The sequence below is a fragment of the Rhipicephalus sanguineus genome, chromosome 9 (assembly GCF_013339695.2).
Source record: "Rhipicephalus sanguineus isolate Rsan-2018 chromosome 9, BIME_Rsan_1.4, whole genome shotgun sequence".
Taxonomy (NCBI): Eukaryota; Metazoa; Arthropoda; class Arachnida; order Ixodida; family Ixodidae; genus Rhipicephalus; species Rhipicephalus sanguineus.
In genome coordinates, this window is record NC_051184.2 from 44,547,036 (window position 1) to 44,574,326 (window position 27,291).

A 27,291-nucleotide genomic window follows, 5' to 3' on the forward strand; every position below is an offset into this window, starting at 1 on the left:
CCATTCATAAAGTGCGTACTCCTCCTTGGTGCTTAACCTAAGCACGCTATGATGATTTGATCGACGTGGACGAAAAAAAAATAAAGAAAAAAAGAAAGGAAAGCTTGGTCGCATATCAGGTACGACAAGTACACTGCTGTGGAATCCCAAAAAAATCGGGTGACATAAAGTTAAAACCACATGTTTCCTTACGCATTTGCCTAAGACGACTCCAAGGTCGTCTTATTACCACCAAACTCAGGGTGGACCACCCTGAGTTTGGTGGTAATATTAACAATAATAACAGTAATAATAATATTACCACCAAACTCAGGGTGGACCGCATTCAGAAGCGTGATTCCTGAATAGGCTATTGGTCTTTAAAATTCATTTTTAGAAAAAAAATACAAAAAATAAATGACTTGCAGCCGTATTGTTTGACATATCTCATCAACGTACCGAAGCGAACGAGTGTTGGAAGTTTAATTGAGATCAGTGAACATCGAAAAATCGGCGGAGTATCCCCTTTAAACACTACATGGTTTGTATCGGTGACAATGCATCACACTGTACTCTAATGGTCCCATAAACTTAACATAGCGATATTCGCGAAATTTTAGTCAGCCAGTGTGATCGAAATACAAAAAAAAAAATCGTGAAAATATCTAACGTCGCACTGACGTTCATGTGGTGAGACTTGGCGCGCAGTTGAAGAAGTTGAAGCTTTGACCTGCATTTTATCTTCTAGTAACGAATGTATGATGACGAAATTAAGGACAATGGAGTTTCTCGTTGAAGTATTTATCAGTCTAAAGTGGTTTGGCGTTTCGCTTTAGTGTCCCTTTAAACAGCCCGCGTAGTAAGCTCACAGTCACAGCCAAAGAAGGCTGTGCACTTTTGACCTGCTCTAGTGCATGTAGGATACCTGTAGTAGCGCGCCGGATAATGCAGTGTGCCGACTCTTCACGCGAGCACTTTCCTTGTGCAGATAGTTCATCCTATATATTTCTCGACTGAACGCTATCGCTACTCGGAAGACCGCAGTCAGTACGATTATTTTCGTACCAGAACTCGCTACCGACAACCTGAGACAACTCAACAGACAGTCGGTCTCGGTGCTTCTCGAAGCGGCGGTGCCAAATGAAGTAAGGGACGTGAGAGTCAACACACGAAAAAATGTCCTGGCTGTCGACGTCGCACATGAGACTGCACTGAGCACATTGAGCAAAATTACGGAACTTGATGGCATAAAGGTTCGCTCGTACATCCCACTGGCCAGTGGTACCACTACTGGTGTCATCTACGATGTGGACGTCTCTGTTTCCAACACAGACCTGCCCAGTCTGGTGAAGCCAACAGTGGATGGCATCCCTATAATACACATGTCGCGCATGGGCACATCTCGCTGTATAAAACTAACATTCAAGGGTGAATCTCTGCCCTCCCATGTCAAGGTAGGCCACTTTCGGCATCCTGTACGACCGTTCATTCCACGGCCACTCCAATGCCGCAACTGTATGAGGTTTGGACACGTGAGAGCCGTGTGTCAGAGCACGATCATTTGCTCTCGCTGCGCCGAACCACACGCTGCAGACTCCTGTGATGCCACGGTCCTCAAGTGCCGCAACTGCCTTGGGTCCCATGACGCTTCGTCAAACGAGTGCCCCAAGAAACAGAAGGAAAACGAGATTCTGAAGCAGATGGTACGAGACCGCTCGTCTCGTCGGGAAGCTGTTGCTGTCGTCACAAAGCGATGCTCCCGACGCCGTAGATGTTCAAGGAACTCTGTGCAGCGCAGTTCAGAGGTAACACCTCATACTCTGCTGCCTAGACTAGACACGCCCGAGTCGATTTCTCAGGACAAGACCGCACCAGACCACATGGACACCGAAGCATGGCCGGCATTGCCAAAGCTGCAGCCAGAGCCACAGCCAGAGCCACAGCCAGAACCACAGCCACAGCCAAAGCCACAGCACCATACACAGCGACTCCAATGGTCGCAGCAGACCCAGACCGAGTCAACGACAGCGCTGGTTCCCCACGACTTGTCGGAGAAAGACAAGGACATTGCTGCGATGCTTCGCTCTCTTCTGAACACTATATTGATGCTTTTGAATAAGCTAAACACTCCGTCATCCCGAACTGCCCTGCAAGTGCTGGAGATTCTCGATCCAGTGTTTTCAGCGCTGCAGTAATCACAACGGCTCGCCTACGGCCATCTTAAATGCCGCGATTCCCCAGTGGAATTTCCGAGAGCTGATGTCATGTAGGTCAGAGAAGCTCCAGCCTCAGTGACTGATTGTAACCCTTCGCACGTACAGTGCTCTCCTTCTCTCTCTTCCTTTCTATTCCCCATTCCCTTATCCCCAGTGCAGGGTAGCAAACCGGACGTTCGTCTGGTTAACCTCCCTGCCTTTCCTCTTCTCTCTTTCTCTCTCTCTCTCTCTCTATCGCTAATAATAATAATAATAATAATATCTAAGGTTTTACGTGCCGTAAGTGGAGGTCTCCGGAAATTTCGACCATCTGGTGTTGTTTAACGTGCACAGACATCGCACAGTACGCGGTATGAGAATGGCAGACTGGGCTTGTTGGTTTAACATATTTGAAGTTTTAAGGCGCGAATAAGACACGGACGAAGAATAGGAACACACACACACGGCGCTCCGTGTGTGTGTTCCTATTCTTCGTCCGTGTCTTATTCGCGCCTTAAAACTTCAAGTACGCGGTACTTTAGTATTTCGCCTCCATCGAAATGCGACCGCCGCTGCTGGGATCGAACCCGCGACTTTCGGGTCAGCAGCCGAGCCACCGTAACGACGATTGTACCACGCGTAGGCGAACGATAAACGCTATCACGTATGTAGGCTTGGCCATCAGGAAAACTATGCCCTCTGTTTCAATGAGAGCTCTGCTCGGGTAATCGATTTCTAATCATTCTATACGCAAGCGCGAAGCCCTCCGGCAACTTAGCGTGTGGTGTCCGCGATTGCGCGATTAGGCCTGTGTGATAAGCTCGTGCTGCAATGTGCTCACTTGTTTTAGAGGTCGACGCGTTCAATTACGCTGCCTTCGGATCATCGCCCGAGGCTTTACAATTTTGGAAGCTTTTGACATTATGCCAAGATATAGAGACTAGATAGCTTTAGATTCACGTTTGTGCGTTTTGCTCAGAACAATGTGTATACGATGCATGCAACAAGGCTTTATCGAACTTCCCGGCGAAGGACTCATACCACAAATGGGGGGGGGGGGGGATCTGCAACGCAGCGAGCGCCTCCGCGCCATCTAGGGGTCTTTCTGAGAACTAGAGGTGGCTACGACAGCGCCATTAGTGAACACTCCAAGAACTAGAGCCGGCACAAGGAAAGGAGAAAGAGCGTTCGTGTAAGAGCGACCACCTTTTCTGTATTTTGCGACGCAGCGAAACCTACATTTACTCAGGAACCCGCGTTTCCACGATCGCGGTATGATCCTTATACGTTGGGCCTTTCTAAAGGCTGACGAACGCTGGAAGGAATATTGAAAATGCCATGCCGATTCAGCCCGAAGGCACGCCCACGCGAAGCTTCGCTTGCCCACTTTTAGGGGCGAAGCTCCTTAAGGCGGCACCCGTTCGTCCCTCGTAGTCGTAGTCGTAGTAGTAGTGCGTAACCAGTCTTACGCTTTGACCTCCAAGGTGGTGCCGGTGGGAGATTTTGCCTGTGCGTTGTTGAACAATAAAAAATTCTCAGCGTGCGCGTTAACTAAAAGCCGAATTCTTCTGTCTCTCATTCCCCATTAGCAGCCATTGGCATGTTCCAGTAGGAAACGTTAGTGGAAGTAGAAGTGTAAGTGTTAGCTAAAAGCCGACTTCTTCTGTCTCTCATTCCCATTAGCAGCCATTGTTTACCTCCAAGGTAGTGCCTGGTGAGATTTCTCCTGTGCGTGATTAAACAATAAAAATTTTGTTCAAAACGCCGTTGATTGATGAAATAAACCAACGAAAGACGCCAGATGTTTTGTAAAAGCAAAACGAAAGAACGCCAGATGTTTCTAAAGCAAAACGAAAAGACGCCAGCTGCTTAACGAAAGACGCCAGATGTTTTCTAAAGCAATGGTTTTCTAAACAATAAAAATTCACAGCGTACATGTAAAATTAAAGTGAGCTGCAAGTCATCATAACTCATCGAACCTTTAGTATAAACGCGCCCGATCTCACGTCGGTGATCATGTACTGGGCAGCATTCGCGGAAGATTCACGGTTTACCGATGAACCTCCGCAGCTTCGCCCACTCATCATCATTCACTCCGTGGATATGCTGTGATTTTTTTTGCTGATAAGAGAAGGGCTCCAGAATTCTTTATTTTTTTTTTCAGTTGAGCGACCGTGGCTTAAGCATCTCTAGCAGGGGAGAGCAGTAAGCTCTCCCTTAACGTAAAATAACGAGAACGTTGCCATGATACTACAGTTACGGTGTTGCGGGCCAGTCGTGGTGCTGCGTTCCCGCCACTCCGCATAAACGGCAACGTCGCTCTTCCAACCATTTCTAATTGTACCGACACCGGTCTCCCGAAACACTGACAAGTACAAGGACTACGCAGTGGCTACGAAGCGCGTCACCAGCGACGCTCGTCTTTTAATCCCGCATGCCGAACTGAAAAAGCAAAAGGATACAAAATACCCAATTTCGTTCCTCGTACTGCATGCAGTGTCGCTGCTTTCGCGCTAGCGAGCGCAACTTGAAGTGTGCGTGCGTGTGTGTGTACCGGTGAAAGGTGGGTGGTACCTAAGACGCGTATATGCTTACCTGTTGGCGGTCGATATTTCACGTTATCTGGAAAGTGTGCGACGCAAGGAATAAGGCACGATCCACGTGTAGGTCACTCTATTTATGTGCACCATTTGCTCGCATTACATCTTCCAGCGCAGTGTTTAGCACGCAGGTGCTGCTGTTACGTCACTTCGTGTCTGTGTCGACAAAATAACGCGGCTTACGATGTGAAGAGTTCCGGGCGCTTTCGATGCGCCGGCCTTGTGAACGCTCGCTAAATCGCGAACGGCGGGGCTGGCGCTTGATAGCTGGGGCCGCCGCTTTGGTATATGGTGCGCGTCCCTTCGGCCCGGACTTTTATGCAAGGTGCGCGTAGGCCGGGCCGTGGGGTCATTTTAAAATGGCCGGGGAGGGAGAACGTGGCAGTTGTAGAGCGCGTGCTTGTGTAAGTGCGTGCTGTGAAGTCTTCATTTGGCGGCGTTGCATAAGACTCCCTGGCAAACGAGTTCTACTCCCTTGATAGTTCAACTCACAGGCCCTTCTGTACTTTGTCGACCTGTGTGTGTGTGTGTGCGTGTGTGCGCGTGTTTGTGTGTGTGTATGTGCGCGCGCAATTTGAATGTGAAAGGTAGAAGAGAGCAAAAAAAAAATAATAGAGAGGTCACTTTGTCGAGATCAGTACCCATGCATTACCGGTCGCCAGATCGGAATGCCTCCTTCTCCTCTATAAAAAGCGTCGGGCGTCCGGTGGCACTGGGAGTCAAACCCAGTACCACCCGTATTGGAGGCGGACGACATGCTATGTGCCACTTGACCACTGCTGTGGTGTTTCGGTAATATAATGCGTGTCACTCATAATACGTGAACTTCATACTTCTCTCCTCTTCCTCCTCTTCATCATCATCATCATCACCATAATATTCCAGTCGTTATTTCAAGTCGCTCAATGCAAGGTAGCTGGCTTAGCCTGCTTGGCCTTCCTTCCTTTCCTCTATCTCTCTCTCTCGGGGCCACAAGGCGGTGAAACGCGTAATACAGCGTAATAAAGGTCCCTAGTTCGATCCCGGGTTTCGGCACCATTTTGAAGAAACAAGCACCTTCGGTAGAGAACTTGACTGAATGAATGAATGAATGAATGAATGAATGAATGAATGAATGAATGAATGAATGAATGAATGAATGAATGAATGAATGTGACTCTTGATTGAGAGAAAAGGACGACTCTTGGCCGCTGTTGGGCACGAGGTGGGAATGGGGTGAGGGGGCTAAAGGGTGATGAGTAACATCATATCACGCCTTCGCACGAGTCAGCCGACCTCTCCTGCACCACTCGAAACAGGCCACTTTGACTACCGTAGAGTATTGCGAGAGCTTTCAGTGCTTCATTGTTATACTGTATTGAATTCCGTAGACCTGTTACGTCAGCATGCAGCAGATGTCGAATGTGCCGTCTGCATTTCGAGGAAGCATAGCATGTCCAAATGAGATGTTCTAAATCTGCTCGGCACAGCGTCTGACAGTGCATACCTCACAATAAAGAAAAAAAAAGTGTGTGCATCGCGTAGAAGTATTTTCGCTCGAAGGTCGGGTAGCTGGCTGCCATTTGTCAAGTATGCGTGGTGTGTATGCGGCGTTGGCGATAACTTTTAAAGGCTTTAATACAGTATGGAAAACCCATCCTTGACCTGCGGGCACACAGACAAGGCCGAACGGGCCCTCGAGTGTCTGCGCTGCTCGTGAACGCAGCTACTTCTTCTTCCTCGGAAGTTGCAACACAGCACGCTGGTACGGCACCTCGTCGGCTGCACCGAGTTGGCTGCACCGGTTCGTTTAAGGGCGCTGCCCCAGGGCGGGGTAAGCCCGCGCAATCTCGTATTTTTCAAGCCCTTCGCGTAATTGGTTTCTCCGCCGTAGGTGCGGACGCTGGAGGAAACACACCCGTGTCGGTATATACTCTCCGCAGGCACTTGCCCTGGATGCAACGCCTCGGGTTCTGTTTGCTCAATTTTCGTGCTGGAAGCGCAGCCGGGCGAGTATTTTTCATATCTGCCTCTCCTCGGTAGCAGCCGCCGCCGCTTGACCGGATGCATGTGTGGGCGCTGCCGCGATCCCGCACGCACGCACGCACGCACGCACGCACGCACGCAGATGATGACCGCCACTGTTAGCTTACTGCGACGAGGTGCCGTGTATTTTTTTTTTTTCGTTACAACCTCGCCAACGACAATTACGCGCACCCAACAGCAAAAGCTTACGGGACGCGAAATGTTTGAGAAAGCTATATTCTCGCTTTGTCTGGGAACGTAACCTCCAAATGAATGTATCAGCCTGTAGTTAGTATTACAACCTATACAGTCACTAGGAAGATTAGAAGCGTTACGGACTAATATAGCAATAATTCGCATTTGTTGTGGATTCAACGTTCCGTAAACTTTTGCTGCTGTGTGTACATGTTGTGTGCTGTTGTGTGTACTTCGGCGAAGTGGCTGAATCGAATAGCTCCAGCACTGCTACCTGCAAGAACAAGTATTCGTAAATGCACAGAAACTACTCATACGTAGGCCATGCAAAAACTGTGCAGACCCGTTGTTCGGTTTTCAAGTTTAACTGCATTTTAAGTCCGTAGCACTTTAGGGGCCCGGCTTGTCGCCCATCCAGTGTCTCATGTCGCGTGGTCATGCTCAACATCAAGTGGTCAATACAGGCCTAAAACAAGGTTGGCAGTGCTAAAAACCGGATTAAAATGAACCAACAACGTCTAAAATAATATAATTAACAGAAATAACCCAGAAGTATTCGTAATAATTAACTTAAAATCGCTAAAAACGCTTCGGAAACACGCGGCTGACATACGCGCCGCACGAGAGAGGGCGCCACCTCCTTCGCCAAGCGCGCCATTGCGCCTCCCTCCGGCGCTTCGTCGCTACATCCGAAGGAGGAAACAACGTGACGGAACTCGCTGCAGAACGACACGTATCTCAACTGCCGTAACAAGCAGGAAGTCGATAAAGCGCCGCAAAAAGTAGCGCGCATGTCGCACACCGAGTTCGCGAATCTCCCTAACCAGATTATACTCGTGCCGGGGAAACCCTACATGCTTGCCTCAAACATTGACGTCATCGACGGTTTGGTAAACGGAGAAGCGGGGAACTCCACGAACGGGAATCGCTGGGTGCCCGTGCGACGCACTTCCTCGTGTTTCGCAGTAGCGGAGCTGCATTTAGCGCAGGACTTAGAACTACACCAATCGGTACACAAGAACGAGTCGCATTTCTTTGTATCTGCTTAGTCCAGACCAAAGCATGAATACTTAGAGCTTGCTCGAAAACCGGCTACAGTGCGATTACAAGTCCTATTTGTTTGGAATCATGTGAACAGATGTATGTATGTATGTATGTATGTATGTATGTATGTATGTATGTATGTATGTATGTATGTATGTATGTATGTATGTATGTATGTATGTATGTATGTATGTATGTATGTATGTATGTATGTATGTATGTATGTATGCGTAGGAAAGGAGAGAGGCAGTAAAGCTGGTAAGCTCCGGTAGGCCACCCCGAGCCACCGTTAGCAGGGAGAGCAATACATCAAAACAGACAAAAAGAGACGAGTGAAATATGTGCAAGCGGATAAACGTAAATCGCCCCATGAACTCAGAGATGCGCCAAGCTTCTTGTGCGGTAGCTATAACGCGAGCATTTACGGTATGTATATACCGTACGGCTCCGCAAAATCTGAGGTGCGACGCTCGCGCGCATGTAGCGAATGCAGCGGCCCGTCGTAATTGGCGGGCGTTTTTCCTCCCGTTCGGGTCCCGCTTTCCACAATACTTTATCACCGTCCACGCGCAAGGGCGCGTATGAAATCAGGTGCGACCTGCGGTGTACGCGGCACTCACGAGGAAAAGAAAATGAAATAAATCATCGCGTACTTATTCGCTTAATTCGTACTATTTTTGCTTGGAGAGAGAGTGAGAGGGGGGGGGGGGAGAGAAAGGCAGGGAGGTTAACCAGTTTAAGACAACCGGTTTGCTACCCTACACACGGGAACAGGACGGGGAGATTGAAAGATGGAGGGGAAAGCGAGACAGCACATAACACAGCACACACACAGTCAGTCACTTTTGCGTGGTACGCGGCGTCACTGTCACAGCCGCTTGCACAAGTCCGTTTTTCTTAACCTAAGCAGTGCCTTCGTGGCCTTCAGCTGCGATGTCTTCCATCGACGACATGTAAGAATGTTTTCAACAGACGTTGGTCTATTGTCAAGTTGCGCTAGAGCGGACACCAGGGACTGTCTCTGAACATTGCATCCCGGATAGTCGCACAGAATGTGTTCTATAGAGTCTCCTCGCAACGACAGAAAGCTCTTTATTGGAATACCGGGGAGTGTACAAATAAGATGGAGCCTACATGCTCCTCTATGTGGGAGGGATTGAGGACATAAAGGCCCTGGGAGAACGGGAAAGGAAAAAAAAAGAAAAGAAAAGAAAATGCGTGGTCGTGGTACGACTATAGTACCATGACCATACATTTTCGGCCATACAGACAGGACTTGCAATTTTTAGTCGAAGCGTAGTAATTATGAAATAAGGAAAAATAAAAGTGAACAAAGAAGAACATTCCCCAGGTGGGAATCGAACCCACAACCGTCGCCTTTGAAGATGTCACTTAAGTCTGTCTGGATCCGAGGAGGGTGGGACCGCATGTGAGACCATCCTTAATGCGGCAGAATTTCCGAACCATAGAATACTCTTCTGCCATCTTTCTAGCAAGAGCTCCTTTTTCTCTCCATCTCGCGTAAGATCGGCATGTCTAAGCGTGACTGCACTTTGGTACTAGTTACTAGGGAGACCTTGTGTAAACAAACCACCTGCGAGAAACGTGAGATGAACGTCTTGACTTCTAAGGACCGCCGAAGGTAGTGCATCGGTGCGTGCCGTGGTCGACACAGTTTTGGTCATACTTGAATGAGTTGAGCGCATACGAGGACACGGACAGAAGGAAGAGACGTACACACACTGGCGCTACTAACAACAATGGTTTATTTCATTCTCCTGCCGATTCATATACCAGTTTTGCGCACGACAGTCACGTGAACACTCTTTCATAAAAAACAACAATTTGATAACAACCAGGGAATTCACCTCACGAGAAGATAAACAGGGTGCACAGGCAATGACAAGCAAATTTAATGATTCATGCGCAGAAAGTGTAATTCTTTAGCACTCAGGGATATTGAGGGATTGCTAACACAAGCGTCTCCAAGATAATCGATTTGTTCGGCTTCAATGATCAGCCTAGTAATTTCGGACCGGTTCCTGCTGACGACAATGGTTCCCTGAAAGTTCGGTTTCCACGTACAAGCATGGCAGTGTTGCGCCAGGAAGCCGTCAGGTGGGAAGTTGCCCACTTTATTACAGTGCTCTGCAAGCCGGACATTTAGGCAGCGGCCAGTCTGCCCAATGTAAGCACGGCCACAAGACAGAGGAATGCGGTATACAACGTTAGTCACACACTGCACAAAAGGTTTTCTGTGCTTAATGGAGCATTCAGACTGAGCTGTCTTATCTGGACTAGTTTTCTTGCACAACTTACTGAGTTTAAACGGGGCGGAAAAGATAACACGGGTGTTAACTCTGGCGGCTATCTTTTTGAGATTGTGCGATACTTGATGGATATACGGAACCACTGCCACGTTTCTATTTTCAGACGTGGGGCGATCATTGGTGCTGGCATTACAGTGCATTACAGTGTGTACGTCTCTTCCTTCTGTCCGTGTCCTCGTATGCGCTCAACTCATTCAAGTATGACCAACCAACAAGCCCGCATCGCCACCCTCGTCGACAGTTTTGGTATTCATAGAGGGGGAGGGGGAGGCGATGTATGCTCCCTTCCTAGTTAATAGGTAATAGTAGTTAGTAGTCCCCTTCCTAGCAAATAGTAAATGAGCTCAGTTTACTAGTTATCAAACTTCACGCGCAGGTGGTCGCTGAATGGGCGAAGCGCGCGTAATTAATTTTCTAATGATGTGCTGACGGGCGCTCTATCAGGCGGTGCATACGTACGCCAGCGTTTCGTTAGCTCGGGGCAGCTTTCCTGGCAGCTGATCTACCTCACCGTCGCCGCTTGCTGTACAGGTGGTGCTTTCTATTGGTTTTCCTTCTTTATTTCCTATTTAGTTAGTAAAAGCTTTACCAGTTAGTAAAAGTTCATTATATCCTGAATCTAATCTTTTTTGTTCGTTGTTTGTTTTTTGTACAGTTGCTTCTGCTCCTGCTGCTTATTAAAGCTTCCTGTCGCTTGATGGTCATCAACTAAAGGTAAGTTGATCAATTATCCTCTGCTTAACCAGTTAGGATTAAATTAAGTAGTTAAGCGTACCTGCGTCGTTCTGGTACTGCTCGTGTTTCGGGGATGACCACCTGCGCTCCTGCGTCAGCGCTGAGCTCGCAGTCGGCCTTCAGATTTGCTTGCAACACGTAACGCAAGAAAACTGGTGAAAGGCGAAGATTTTCACCGCGTAAAATATTTCACCGGGCGCGGTGTTACCAAATTAGAGAAGAAGTCGTGGTTAATTAAAAGGGACCTGCAGCACCTTTCTGAGTTATAACAGAATATTCTCACTGTTAGCGCATGACGCTTCACGGATCACACGCCGCAAATTTTTTTAGAATCCGTCAAGTACGAGCGAAGTTACGGGGATTCGTCGCATGCTACAAGTTAGCTACAAGCGCTTTCTCTCTCCTCTCGTACAAGCGAGCGCACTGAAAGCTACGAAGGGAGGCGGATGACAAGGGGCAACACCCTCTAGACTCCTGAAGGCTGCCACCGTGACGTCACGAAGCGGCGGCGGCGGTTGCTCGCCACACAGCGAAGGCTTGCGTAGGGACGTCTGCTGTGCGCTTGTCTTGGCCTTTTCTTTCGTCAGTGTTCCTGTTTGGTGCTTAGGAATTCCCTCCCCAGGAGTAAAGGAATTGCGTGCAAATATTTACGGTCAAATGAGCCTCACAAATTTTGACATATTTCTTTCTTTTGTGAATAAGTAAAAGACGTGTGTTTGCTCTGAGGAGTATCAAGCACTTAAACTGAGTTTTGCTGAGCTTATGCCCTGTATTTCACCTCGGTAGTAAACAGAAATAGATATATCAAATGTCCAGGAACTTCGCATAATTTTGTTCATCGGTTCTTGGTTATACATCCGGCTGGTAGCACAAACTTGCGACTGATTGATACATCGGCCACAAAAGAGCCCAAACACGTAGTCACACCTCGAAGAAAATTATCTTCGCGTAATGCATTCAGGGAAGTTCAAATAAAAAAAAAAAGATTCATAGGAACAAGCTACCCTTCGACCTTAAGTAAAACTGCAAGGTTAACTGTTCGTGCGAAAATACGTAGGCTCCATACATTCGCCTTCTCGAGTTGCGCTTGCCACTGATAGGGAAACTTATGGGCAGGTAATAAATGAAACAGAGGAAATCTTACACCAGGTCGCAAGCGTGCTTTATAAGCGAGAACGGGAGACTAATGGCATTTTGTCTGAACAACTTTATTTACAGCGGGGCCAAAGGCACTTCGAGAGCTATTTCTAGCTGAGCGTTTCCAGCTTTCCCTTCTTTGATTTCGATTCAGCTTCTAAAACCATTTCTTGCGGCTAAAGACTTGTATGAGAGGATTCGTGCTGCACTGGAACTCTTGCTTCAGAACCAGCTGTCAAGCATGTCCATCGTCGCAGGTATTAAAATATGACGACTCGTCGTTGGTTAGGAGCTCCACGGTGAGGTCTGTAACCACTTGGTGCTGTTTCGAGAACTTTAAAGCACTTCTTGTTTTGACGATTGCTCCAGGACTGCATGATTATATGCGACAGCATTTACGACAAACAGCGCTAAAAGCAGGATACTTCCACGGTCCATTGCTCTGACGAGGTCAGTGCTTCTCTGCAACACAAACTGAAATTTCTTTATTCACTGTTGTTGCTTCTCTACATTTCTCACTCGAGTTTCTTCAAGGCGGCACCAATACCGGGATAACACCAATACCGGGATAATGTCCGTCATGTTTTACAGCGTTTCCTCGGTGACAACTACGTTGCAGCAACGCCGTGAACAGTTTGCTTCCCTCTGAAGGTCATGCCATTCCTCATCCTCGTCTCTGGCGTTTCTAGAAGTGGCGACCGTCGTACTTCTAATCACGCTTGGAAGTATATGTAGAATATTCTGCAGGAAAACTCACCCTGAGGTTCTGTGAAGGAGTGAAGTTGTCACACGAAATCGCGCGCAGCCATTTTTAGCGCAGCTTGGAAAATCGAAAAACGCACACCTTGCACTTCAAGTCGTAATTGCTACTGCACTGAAGGACACAGCATTTGTTCGGTTTGACGAATTCAATGCCCCACACACGCTTCAGCACGCACGACGTTCTCGCATTTTAGAAAAAAAACGGCACACTGCACTGACAGAACCGACGTACCACGTGTGGCAGCAAGAAACATACTGACGTGCCGATGTGCCGCCGCACTACTCGCCTTCCGTCATTAAATATAGCGCGCTTTTGAGTTGAAAGTTATCTCGCTGGGTGCTGATATTTCATTTAAAGATAACTCTCATAGGGTTATTGCAGGTTTCTTCTGCTGATTGTATTTGTTTATTCAGAAAAATGGCGCGACTTTCTTAATGACGACCAGTGACACGTGTTTCGACTTGTATCCATCCGCGTTTGAGCGGGCCACCGGGAACGGGGGAAACCGGATTCCCACTGCCGTCGCCGCCTCCACTTGGTGACGTCAGCACTTCGAATGCGGAGAGCGCTTCGGCCTTAGAGTCTAGAGGGTGTTGCAAGGGGGCAAGAAGATGCGTCCCTTCGTCAGCGCGCGTCATGAGCTTGCGCACTTTCTTTTCTTTTTTTTTTTCTTCGAACGCGCAGCTTACTTTCAGTGTGATCGCGAGCGAGCGCCCGGGCACGTGGCGGCATCCCGCGGCGGCCACGGTAACTACACAGCCCGCGATGCTCAGATCAGCCAATGGCCGCGGACTTGGGTATATGGCGCAGAAATTTGGGTATATGGCATCACCTGTAGAGAGAAGAGGGAGCGATTTCTAGCTGACTTTGAGAATTAATGGTAAATTCCAGGCCGCGTGCAGCGCTATAATATTCGGCTCGCGTGTTCTCGGGAGCCTCGACTACCGATCGGCAGCGTTTTCTGACCATGCTCAAATAGTGTTGCAGGGCTCCTTTAAAAAGCGAGCTTATACTTCATCACACCGCCCTTTCCTCAAACCCAGAAAAAAATACATTAGGGGAAAAAAAACGAGAAGTGATGGAGGTATACGGGAACGGGAAACGCGTTTCTCCTCTATACCCTTTGCTAACGTCACCATTTCCCTCTCCCCTAGAAACACCTCGGCGTTGAGTAATGTTAGATGAAGGAATTCCAATAATTATAATGAAAGCCACACGCCGCGCTTTCGAACTAAAGAAGAAACAAACACACAAAAATTACGATCAGCCGCGTTGTTTGTTAGGCACCCGAATAAACAATCTCCCAACAAAGAACACGGTAGTAGAACTTCCTTCTTTCTTCTTTTTTTTTTCTAAGCTTGTCAAAGAGCAACGGAGTGTAGTGAAAGGCCGTGTAAGCTATAAAAAAATAATAAATGAGTTCAACGCGAGTTTCCTGTGCGTTTGTGATGAAGGAGGCTAATAAAGGCCGTAATGCCGAGCTCGGAACGAAAACCGAAACGATGCATAACTCGCCCGACCACTCTTTCATCTGAACTCCGTACCTCTATTACCCTCCTCACCCCTTCCTACTCTCCATTTTATTGCTCACTTTTACGTTCCGAGTATATATTCTCTACGCGGAGGGCCTCACTACCGCGAAAGAGTGATTAAAGGCGACGTCATCAAAAAGAGGGGGGTGCTCCCACAGGAGTAGAAGTTAGTTGTGTAAAAAGGAGTAAAAAGGGAGTAAATTACGACAAAAGAACAAAAGTAAAGGTAGACGGTGTTAGAGGGTGAAGGGAAGGACGAAAAACGCCGGCGAAGGGTAGAAAAGCAAAATTAGACAAAAAACAAGGTCATTAAACTAATTGCGGTGGCGAATTGCAACGATCGTGCGATACGGATTTGTGTTGCGGCGACGTAGCGCATTCAGGCGCGCTCTTTGCGACGTCCCTCTTTCAATTTATTTGTTTTCATTTTTCGTTCCGTTTGCCACTGCCTGCATGGCGGGCTTCACTGCAATGTCGGGGAGGTTGCGCCAGTTGCGCCGCTCTCCCGGCTCTAGAATAACCTTTAAGCGTTCACTTCTTGTTCGTAAACTTTTGTTGATTCGTTCGTACGTGTATGTTTCGCCGCTTTAGTTATTACCCCTCCCCCCCCCCTCCCGACCTCATCACTCGACCTCCTTTCTATCCCTCTTTATTCTTCATCATTTCTTTGTTAACTATTCGCTTTGTCTATACTTCCAGTCCACCGTGCGCCTGGTAGCCCTCCGCATTAGACTGTTTATCTATTCAAGGTTTTCCTTTTTTTGGCGCTTCTTACTCCCTTCTTCCTCCTGCCCAGCGGCAACATTCGGTTGTCAGTTTTAGAGCGGGAGGTTTTTGTTTTCCAGCCCGCTACCGAGGTGGCGCTGTTGTTGTTTGCGATGTTGTGCGTGTTGAGGCTGCGTTAACTCGTCGCTTCCTTCCGCCGTGTCGGTTATGCCCCCCCTCCCCCCTCCAACCGCTCACGCTCCTCGAAACAAACTTTGCGTTGCAAGAGCACTGCTGGAGGTGGCGTACGAACAAAAAGAAAAAAGAAAAGGTAATCAAGCGTCCGATCCAGAAGAAGCAAGAAGTTTTGAAGGGAACCGCAAAACCCCTTTTTGTTTCCCTTCTCTGCAGCGACTCGTGGTCTAAAACGCATCCATAACGTTCTGCGCCGCGCATTCAGCGGCGTCGCTTTATTTCTTTTTATTTTCTTTTTTACTGTTTGTGTTTCCATCTCCGCCAAGTTTCAAACCGCGCCTTGCTTTCTGCTTCAGAACAGAAGGAAGAAGATCATAAACAAAAAGAAGAGTCATTAGAAGAAAGGAAGGCTATTTGAGATAGCGCCAAAACGAATGTGAGGTGTTCCTTGTCGTTTCTTTTTTTTGCTTTCTTGAACAGAGAGCAAGTGGGGTTGGCTATTCCCGTTGTTTGTTTGTTGGTGTGTTTGTTTGTTTTTGTTTGTCGCTTCTGTGCGCGCTTGCCTAACTGTAACGACTCGGCATGCGAGCGAAAGCAAAGTGAACGCCGCCCGCCGTGCTTTTTAACTTCCTCTACACGCACCCCAAACAACAAACACCCTTTCGCGCCCTCACCTCAATTTTCGGCGTGCCTTGACTGGTTACCCCTCGCAATCTTTTACGCCTTTCTTTCTCTTTCTAACTGAGGTCGTTCGTTCGCGGACGCGCGTAGTCAATGTTGAATGCCGCCGCTGCTGCTTTTATTTATCTATTTTTGTGTTTTTGGAATGGCCGTGCCTCGCGGCTGCTGCGTTTGACGTGTTGATAGACTAGAAAGCAAACTGTTCGCTCCGCCTCCAGCCATCTCGCCTCCCTCACTATTCCTTATTGCTTAATTTTTTTTTCACAGCACACCGGCTTTTTGTTTTTAACCCCTTCGTTTCGGCGAACCGTACCAGCGTACTCACGCACGCATTTCGGCCTGTGCAGAACACAATAAATAATAGAAATTGCCCCGGAGGAGGAATGGGTGTAGTTAGTCTAACGAAAAAAATTATATATATATGGAAGGAGTTGACGGTGCTGGTGCAAGGAGGCTGTTTGAGGGGTGGTGTACCGCGCATTTAACTGGCCTGTATAGTATAAGATATACGCTTCGCGAAAGCGCACGCCACGTTTTGCACACAAACACGTCCGCTTTTCTCTCTCTATCCTCCCCTTTCTCTCATATTCGCTCTTTCTCATGACAAAGGTGTATATTTTTATTTTTTTTCCACGGCAGCCACAACAGCGATGCGCTCAAACTCTCTCGCTGTCTATGGTGGTGGGCGCTCTTTTTTTTTTTTTTTGCGAACGTTATAACGACGTTTCTATCTAAACGTGAGATAATAAAACAACGCTCGAAATGAAAGAGAGAGAGAGATAACAGAGGAAACGTAGGTGAGGGCAGAGTCGCGTAACACGTTTCAGCGACGTAGCGTGGGGCGCTTGTTTTCTCGGCGTGGCGATTTTAGTCTATCTCTTCATATAACGGACTGGGCCACGCTACAGAGCGTTTGTACGACGGCATTCCCTACGCAATGAGTGCTGCGTGCTGCTTGTTATCTCTCGTTTCTTTCTTTATCTTGTCCTCGCTTATTTTTTTTTTTTTTTACCCGCAGATGTCAGCTAGGGTAGAGCTAGATACGGCATTCAGCTCGTGTTATGTGTTAAAGAAAAAGAAAAAAAAACGGGGTCGTGCCGGAGAGAACATTGAAACGTAATTTTCATCTCCGACAAAAAGCTATGAAGTGGGCTGGAATTTCTTTTTCGTTCGCAATCGCGTCCCCCTGCCGCGCAACTCATCCACCTGAAAACATCGTGCAGCTCATATTTATAGGTGTATATCGCGCGTAATGTTTGCTCGCTTAGCTGTACGCAGTTAAAACTTTTGCTTATGTCTGTCTACACGTCTATTTCTTTTATTATTTTTTTATACTGACACGCGCAGCGCAGTGTTGCAAGGGCCGCAGCCACGCGACTGCAGCGCCGCCACCCGACGGCGCTCGGAAACAAGTTGTGCGTGGACCTCGTTAAAATGATGGTTTTTGTGCGTAGTCCCGCTGCTGCGAGTGCTTCCCTTTTTTGCCTCCCCTATTCCCGTATACACTACCCACGCAACCCCCAGTGCTTCCCTACGTGGTTGTTATTACCTATAGCTTCTACTGAGGGGCTGCTTGTTTGAAATGTTGTCGACTCCCTCATTTCCTTTTCAAACGCTGTTCTGTTTCCGCTTTGTTTTTTCGTGTTCACGGACGACGTTGATCTACGGGCCAATTTCCTTTTGTTTTAACCCCCCACCGCCTCCTCTATCTCGCATGTCCCTGTTCCCTTTTTATCTGTTCTATGCTTTCTATTCGAGCGTGCGTTATGGCCTCGTCGGCAATTGCGGCTGTTTTATTTGTCGCTCCGCGTTTTCTTGTGTTTGTGTTCTTTGTTGTGTTTGTGTGTTTTGTCTCGTACTTGCGCTGGATAGACGAACCCGCTTTGTCTTATGAATCTTTGCTGCTTTCCACCCCCGCTCCCCCCCCCCCCCCTCAGTGCTGTATAGTTTTGGCGTCGGAATTGTTCCCACGCACGCCGGTTTCGAATATACCTAGATATATCTACATACGCGCCATCACGACGCGACGTGCTTTTGCTGACGGTTATACCCATCTGCTCTTGGCACGTAGCACCCATACGTATATAAATACACCCCTGTCTCCCCCCCCCCCCCCCCCCGCCTCTTCCCATTAACCTCTCACATCTCTAATGTGGCATGTCCTTCGCATAGCATCGTTGTTTTTTTTTCTAAACTTTCTTCTTTTTCGCTACACTCTTTGCGGCTGCCACCATATTTCTTCCCTTATCTCACGAAACAGCAACAGAAACAAGTCACCTTTTAGCCCTTCCGTATGTACCGTACCTTTCGATTTCGCTCGAGTTTTGCAATTTCTGCTTATTTATATTGAACCGCGGCGACGTTTCTTTGAATTTGTTTTACTTCCATATCGTTTTTTCTGGCGGCGTATTCCTATATGGCAACTAACCACGGAATGCTACGCCATTGCAAGCTCGAAAAACGCGGTTGCGGGGAGGCGACAGGTATTGCAGTGTGTATAGCGTTTCCGTGCCGGTATGGGCGCTCACTCCGCGAGTGAGCTACCCGAGCGTAGCGCCGTAACGCTTAACGGCACGGTATTTCATTTCCGCGCGTTCGTCGTCGTTGTCCTCCGTTGGTTGGCGATAAAGGGGTTAAACTCGAGGGGCGTGCAAGCGCTGTGGACGTTATAGACGCCAACGCAGGCGCGGTGCGCGCGCGCTGGCCTCTACACTGCAGCGGTGAGCGTTAACTCGTCTAATCTAACGCAACACGGTGAGGCGACGAGAGTTAATGCGCGTACGTTTGATGAACGCTCTCGTTAAGCGAAACCGTGGGAGGAAAGCTGATGTCTCGTTTCTGTAATTGGGTTAGTCTCTTCGATATTTAGCCAGTTTCTGTGACCAGCATTAGCGTAGCGAGAAACTTTTTTTCGGGGGGGGGGGGGGGATTAAACCATACATTACGTATGTTGATGCGTGCGTTTGTGCGTGCGTATATGCATACATATGCAAATTACAAAAATTGCGGGCGGGGGGGGGGGACTATCGCACTACCCAATCCCTCCATCCCCCCACTTGGATACGCCACTGGTGACTACACATTCCGGTCTTTTGCTATTCCTATCGAAATCATCATTTTCATTACTTCTCACCCCCCCCCCCCCAAAAAAAAAAAAAAGAGGAGGGGGAGATTTGTGAACTATGAACTTCGAACAGCGTGCTTCGTAATAATATTGCGCTTTTGCCGCGTTAGAAATTTAGAAATGAATTTTTTCCACCGTGTTAGCGTCTTCTTTACGCGCACTGTGCGTGAACGTGCTTTTCGTGCGCTGCTTCATCAATATCATGGCTCGCCAACTATAACCCACCGTATATATTAAGTTAACTTTTTCATTCTGTCTACACGGAAGGGGTCTTGTTAATTGTTTACATACGGTGTTAATTTCAATTACTTTTTTTTTTCGTTGCTCCCTGCTGTTTCAATCCCTCGAAACGTGCTTTTCACCTTTCTGCGACCATGGTTAGCGTACCGTGGGGTTTTTTTTTTTCTTTTTTTTTCCTTGTTTTGCATGAGTGATATGGGCCAACAGGCGGTTCTCGATCGCGCCCAGCTCTTCCAGTCGACCCATCTCCGTCGCTTCCCATATTTGCGTGGCGGCGTTTATTCGTAGGGGCCAGCATATAATGCAACGTGGCAGCTCTTCACCGTTTACTGCTTCTGCTACTACTCCTCCTACCGCTGCCACGTGCTGCTAATCTATTTGCTTATGCCTGTCTTATTTATCGTTTCTTCTTTTTCATTCGGGGCAGCGTTCAGACGTCCGCGTGGGTGATGTTTAATACATGATCGCATAAATCGCCCACTAGAGACGCGCAAAAGTGTTAGCGCTGAGGGGAAAGGGTGACGAAGGAGGGCGAGGGGTCAGGCCATAAATTATAACCAAGAAAGAGAGAAAGAAAGAAACAGAGGGGGCCCGCAAAACGCGCAGTTCTGAGAAACGCCTGACTAGCTCTATACGCGGCAAGTAGCAGTCTGATGGCCGTAATACCGCCCAGGGAGGCAGGCAGGCAGGCAGGCAGGCAAGCTGCCGTGCTGGCGAAGCTTCCAACATCGCGTGTGCTTCTCATCCTACTGACCTCCTCCACCGCTTAAATCCACCCTTTCCCTCTTCCCTACCTTCTGCGTCATAGTTTGAGTCCCGCGGACATAACCAACATCAGCGTCCTCTTCCCCAACCTCCTCTCTCTGACGCGCGCGCGCAGTCTCCCCCATCGCCTGGACCGTGGCCTGCCCATCTGTTCAATCTCTATATACACGGGCCGAAGGGTTATCTTCCTTGCCTACCGTTTCTTCTTCTTCTTCTTGTTTTTCATCATCATCAACTTCGTCGTGTCTTGTTGCTTTCGGTGCTAACGCAAACCGGCAGCCGTGGCGGCGGTTGCAAAGGCGGCGCGATCTCTCTCTCTCTCTCACTCACTCACTCACTCGCCCTCTCCCGATCATGGCAGTATAACGTGAGCGAAAATTAAGACGTACGTGCAGCAGCCCTTTCGACCTCACCTCACTGCCCCCTTTAGCTCCCGACGTGATCCTGATCCTGCAGCCGCTTTCGGATCGCGTGTATACACAGACCGGCCCGTTTCTGAAAACCCCACTGTACGAGAAGTATGATGGACGAGCCACATTTTCAAAGGGGGTATAAAGTAGAAAGAAAGAGAAATCTGTCTGGGCAAAGCTGTTGCGAACGCTTTAGGCGACGAGAGACGCGACGCCAAGGAAAGGATAACTGCCCCAAGACAAGGTCGCCGCGAAGATGACCCGCAAAGGTTCCAACCGGGGCCGGATGTTTGAAGTTTGAAATGATAGGTGAGCCTTTTTAGAGCGGGGCTGCTAAGCTTTTCGTTATGCCGCGTGGCGTGACCTGAAAACTATCATCGTCATGAGCCGGCACAGCGCTCCCTTCGTCCTCTTCTCCGTCTTCTGCTTCGCTCCCAGAACACGTGCGCCGATTTGTCCGGCGTGGGATGCAATAACTCAGATGGGCGAAAGAACGAGTACGGCGAGAGAGACAGACAAAAAGAAAGAAATGGTAAAAAATAGAAAGAGAGAAATGGAGATAAAGAAAGGGAAGAAAGAGAGAAAAGGATAGTAAGACAGAGAAATAAATAGACAGAGAGAGAATGACATAGAAAGAGACAGACACAAAAAATATATATAAAAAAGATTGCAAGCATAGCCATGTATAGTATAGTATAGTATAGCGTGTTATAGTATAGTATATTATAGTATAGTATAGTATAGCATAGTATAGTATAGTATAGTATAGTATAGTATAGTATAGTATAGTATAGTATAGTATAGTATAGTATAGTATAGTATAGTATAGTATAGCTATGCACCATTAGTGCATAGCTGCCCCAATTTTTCAAGAAAATCTCCTCCTGGGCGTCTTTTACCCACATTGTTTAATGGGGTACGATGAATATCTATCTATTGCCGAATCATGTACCGCATTTACTCGCATAATACCGTCGCAGACAAGCACTGGCTTGTGTTCCTTAGTGTTGATGACTTATGTTGGCTTAATGATGACTGGTGTCGCCTGAAGATGGCTAACAGAGGGCCGAGATTGACTAGTGTTGTTAAGTCATGGCTAGTCTTGGCTGAATTGTGGCTAATATTTGCTAGGCACGGTTAAACGAGTGCTAATGCTGGTTAGTGGCATGTAAGTGTTGGCTAGTGATGATTACTGTTGGCTCACCACTGTTCAGCAGCACTATCTTCATTAAATGCCGATACGATGATAACGTTGTCTACGACATTTTTTTGAGACGCAAGTAGCGATGTTCTGGGTGCACACATGGCAACCTGTAGCGGGCGGTTGTCCTTAAACGGGCATCATTTGGCTAATTTCAGAACATATAATAAACGCAAGCGTAGGCCTAGTACTGCGATTACGGCCCGTGTTAGTTATGCGAGAAATATCCACAGTAGGAGATACGCTCATAGACAGTACACGCAGTGTATCGTGGCGATGATGTGGCTACGGCGGCCTCAGTTCTGACAACCCGCAAGTTTCGTTACTGGGACGCCAGTGCCTATAGGTTCCGTTTACTGGTGTCAATTTCATTGCAAGGCTTCATCATTAACCGTCGTCGATGCTTAATATCAGTAAGTATAGTGTTCGTGCAGCTGCCCTTATACGTGCATTTCGATAACGCAAGTACGAACGACGCAGCCTACTTTACACTGCTAAATAACGCAGGCATGCAGGCAGTGCATGTATACGGTATATATTTAGCGTACGTAGGCAAAACAACTACGTCGGTAGCAACACGTGTAATGAAGATCTTAAACAACACTCCCAGATACATTAATAATAATAATATCTGGGGTTTAACGTCCCAAAACCACGATATGATTATGAGAGACGCCGTAGTGGAGGGCTCCGGAAATTTCGACCACCTGGGGTTCTTTAACGTGCACCTAAATCTAAGTACACGGGCCTCAAACGCCAGATACATTACACACACGCGCACGTACACACTTGACATAGCGTTTTTTTTTTCATCTTATAGACTCAGTACGCACGCTAATAACGTCGATCTTGTGTGCAAGAACGGCTTCCCATGAATCACCACTGTATACAGCGCGCGTGGCCGTCATCGAAATGTGCCAAAACTGTGCGCTGCTAAAGTAAACGTCGATATAGATCGAAACGAAGTGTAGATTATAAGTTGCACCGATCGTGAACGCTTGTTCCACTACAACGGGAGGGGGGCGGGGGGATCGTTCGCAGCAGCAACTTTAGCAGCATCAGCATCAGTATCGTCGTAAAAAAAAAAAAAAAAAAACATACAGCAGCATAGACGCTGGCCACATGGCCCGCAAGATGAGAGCCAAAAGACTTAATTTATAGCGGCTCGCCGTAAATTACAGCTTCGCGAGTAGTTCGGGGATGGGAGGGGGTATAAGGGGGTCACCTGATGCTGTGCGAGTACCGCGGCCAGACACCATATAATATACTTACGGCCAACTCTTACACCTGCTGCTGTTTCTAGGCGCTCGCTCGCAGTGATCTATCGACGCCTCACCGCAGCCGACGCCTTCGCCGCTGCTCTCCAAAACGTGGCTGCAGTCTTTTTTTTTTTTTCTTTTCTCATCATCCCGTTTCTCACTATCAACTTACTCGGAAGCGTTTCTTATTAGTTGACCATCGTTCTGGAAGTTTCTGCGTGCTTTACATTAGACAGCCTGACGCCTCTGCATGCTCTCGAAACGTGGTCGATTCTTTTTTTCTTTTTTTTTGTGCTCCTATTTCTTGCTATCAACTTTCTATGTTCGAATTACTTCGCGGCTTCTTTTTCCTCTTCTTGCTGGTTCACCTCCTTTCTTTCTGAAAGTGCTCTACTCTATTATACAGCTCGAAGGGGTTCTGAGACCAATTTTTCAGCGCGCATTTTCGTGCTGCGCCTATTCATAGCCATATATATGGTCATAAATAGGCGGGTTTTGAATGATAGCGACCGAAACTCTTCCTGCCTAATTTTATTTATTTATTTATTTACTGCCACTTTCGTTCGATATCGCTCAGATAGATTCATCGTACAGGTTGTATCACGTTTCCGTTCAGATTGGAGCTCGGAGTTATTGGGTTGAGCTTAGCGGTAATTCGACGCGAGTAACCCTAATCCGTCGTCGTTTTCGCCGGTCATAATTTCTCAACTTCCGACGGGTTGTCTTAAAGTGGTTCTTGCCTCGCTTGTATTTAACGTGCGGGCATGATTTGCCAGCGAACTTTTTCTGTTTCCCTTTTTCCCTCAACCTCTTTCGTCTTGCTGCGTGTACAATTTTTTTATTACCTCTTATATGATCGCGCTACAGCTTGTATCATTTCGTGTATCCTGTATGTGTCATGTACGGCTCATGATATATGCGGATTGGTTTATACGGCGACAAAATTTACGAGCATGCTGCGTTCGGTGTAGGCTGTTCGTGATCGAGAGGCTCGTCTTGGACTTAGTCGTTTTTCTTGTTTGTTTGTTTTTGATTCCGGGCTTTGCTTGCGTTCACGGAAGCCTAATACGTTTGCTGTCCTGCGACCGCGTTAAGTCAAAGCTGCTGGCCCTCTGCATCTATGTCGCTATGTTATCCTCTATAGTTCCTTGGCTTTACTTTCGTCTACCTTGTCAGTATAGACCAGGGGTCTCAAACACGCAGCCCGCGGACGTTTGGCTAGCGGCCCGCGACTTCACGAGGAATAAAATGCTTGTGACTTTACTAAATGGTACTCGCATTATTTACTCGTCTACAGCGATTAATAACGTTGCGTTCGGTTAAGCTACAGAGACGGGACTGTTATCATGCTTTTTTTCTTTATTTTTTCTTTTTTCGTGAGGCATCCCAATCCCATGGGGTCACGATGTGTTGAAACATAAATGTAGGACAATACCTCTGTATTTAATAATCGGCGTCCAGATATGAATCATTCTGGAGATGAACATCGACATGGTTCCTTAATCCTGACGCGACAAATGCCCTTGATAAATTATCCATATATGAGATACCAGAACAGCGTTCCTTCAAATGGCAGCGTCCAGGGATACTATTTCACTGGACGGACAAGCTCGAATTGGTCTACCGAGCGAATGACCAGCTATGCCGCTGGACTGGGGGGGGGGGGCACGCACTCCAGAAAGATGGCCGCGCGAGCGAAGCGAGCGTGATGTACTACATAAAGTTTACGCTCTCTCTTTCTCTCTCTCTCTCTCTTAGACACTTCGCCGGTAACTTGAGGGTTTCTACTATAAGGCACGGTGAAATGCGGAGCACGCTTGCTGTATATACATTGTGGTGAGACCACGATGACGTCATTGCTTGCTTCCTGTACAGATGCATTAAAGTAACGTCTCCCTAGAGTCACTGGAAAATTTCAGAGTACCGCAAAGGTAGGCTGCACGCGGGCAACATTGAACGGCGGCGGCCATTTCCCTTCCGGGCCGTCCGGCGCGTTGGTAGCGTGTGTTGAGAAGTGACCGATCGTTTCGCCTCGATGCCGTGTTACGCTCGGCGTAACTTCAATATGTGTGTGTGTTTCTTCAAAAGGATATCAGAAGTGATTTCGAGTCATCGACAGTCATGAATCGACTGCGCGGTAAGCGGTGTAGCTAATGAAACGTGCGGCGAATGTTGCCATGTGCTCGCGAACTCTCTTCGTGGCTTCATCGGTCTCTTTTCGTTTCATGGCCGGGTGTGTTCGCAAGGTCCGGAGCTGTATAGTTGCATTAGCGTAATGACCGTGCGAGATTCCATTTACTTCGACACTTGCTGAATATTGACTGTTTGCGCTAGCTTTGCAGTCGGCGTTCAGGTTCACTTCATAGCGCATTCGAGAACATTATCGAACAATATCGAACATCGCGAACATTCGATCAGCATTGCGTTCTTCGACTGATCGCTGACGCATACCTTACTTGCGCACCATGCTTGCTGTTCAGCTGGGTGTTATCTGTAATAGAAGTGGTGTGTGTACGGTAAGTGGAAGTTGTGCTTGAAGTATTCGTCTCGGTTCGGAACGCCAGCAGCCGAACGCTCGGGCGAATCGGCGTGCGGTAGGCAAGGTGCATCTTATTTTGCGAATACGTTGTCATTTCCAAACAGATAGGTACGAAATAGGCCATCGAAAATGATTGACGCCACTACTCAGTTGTTTCATTTCCTATGTTTTGTCTCCTTAATATTCCCAACGTTGCAGTGCATTTGCAAATATTTTGCTGTGTTCCGACAGTTTTTTTTTTTTTTTTTTTTGCGTTGCCAGCGCGTAAACAGCTGGGGTTCGGTTTCTGCACTGCTTTTAATTTCAGCTTTTTTTTTTTCGTAATGCACGCCTGTTAAAACTTCCTCGGCGCAGTGTTTTATGTTATTTTGATCCGAAATAGCACATCTCGAAACTTTTTAACGCGCATGCTACTGCAACACAGTATGTATATAGATCTGGGGGCTCGCATGAAACCGATTCCCTCAATGCGTGGGAGGATAAGCCGTTTTTTTTTTGTTTGTTTTCCTGTGACCATTTCTCACACACTAAACAGTGTTGTAAGGGTACGCTCGGCGCAATGCAGCATTAGCAACATTTTTTTAAAATAAAATACGCTTAATAATTAACATTGCCTTCTACCAAGTTTATCAACAGAGTTCCACGCTTCAGTTTTGCGCACTGGCAAATGGTCATGCGACAATTGCCTTCAAGGTATACAGTAAACAGTTATTATTTTAATAAGTCTTCGATTTCGCTCTCGTGCGCGACACACTTATAACTCGAAATGCATGCACAATCTGTTCCACAGATCGAGATATAAACAGCCGAGCAAATAGAAAGATGTGTAGAATGTAGTTTTCATATCGCTGAACATAGCGAACAGGAAAGGTGAAGTATCCTGTTGCGCATGAGAGCTTTTCCAGCAAAGTTTGTGTAGTTCACTACAGAAAGGAGTGTTCTTCGAGGGGGGCGAATTCATTCCGTGGCCAACTATGCAGCCACGTACAACGACGCTTTTTGACATTAATGTTTTCCACACGGAATGCAAAAATATACGAAATTCCCGGAGTAGCTCACCAGCAACGTTCGGTTACTGGTGAGCTACTATCTGGCATTTGCATGACGCGTTTAAAAAAGCGACGAAGTCCTTCTAGGGACCGTGGTACTGCTAAATGTCCGGCCGCGCTCTGCATTCAACGCGCCTGCACCAAAGCGCTTGGAAGGGATATGGCGGCGAGAGGTCACGTGATGCGAGTAAGCCAATCGCGTCGGCGGCGGCGCGCGGAAAACAGATGCGATACTCTGAAGTTTTTCTAGTGACTCTACGTCTCCCAAGTAGCGAGCGCACTCTAGCGAAGAAATGGATAACGGTGGCTGATTACGGATAACTGTATGTGCTTCTGCTGCCACGGCAGTATACGCTTATATATTACTCTTGGCATTGCTTATATACTATTTCATTTTATTGGTTTTTTTGTTTTCTTCGCGCAATTCCCATGCGACCGCAACGACCAACTCTCGCGTACGCGTGCTTTTTTTGTTTGTATTACTATTATTCTTGAATCGCGCGATTTGGCTGGAGCAGAAATTAACGGGCCGCGGGGCATTTTCGGGCGGGGAGGTAATTAGCGCTATCAAATATGTAAATTACTCGCGTAATCTATGGTTTTGCTCGT

The 27,291-nt window shown here is 47.6% G+C and overlaps 1 protein-coding gene across 1 annotated transcript in view; it reads left to right on the top strand.

Annotated features, from left to right (window-relative positions):
- LOC119405078 (uncharacterized) overlaps positions 1–27,291 on the top strand; it is a 354,382-nt gene that overhangs the window by 16,523 nt on the left and 310,568 nt on the right. The window contains exon 2 of the mRNA XM_049419201.1: positions 11,003–11,061. The gene's annotated coding sequence lies outside the window, so the exon portion shown is untranslated. The remainder of the gene's footprint in view (positions 1–11,002; positions 11,062–27,291) is intronic.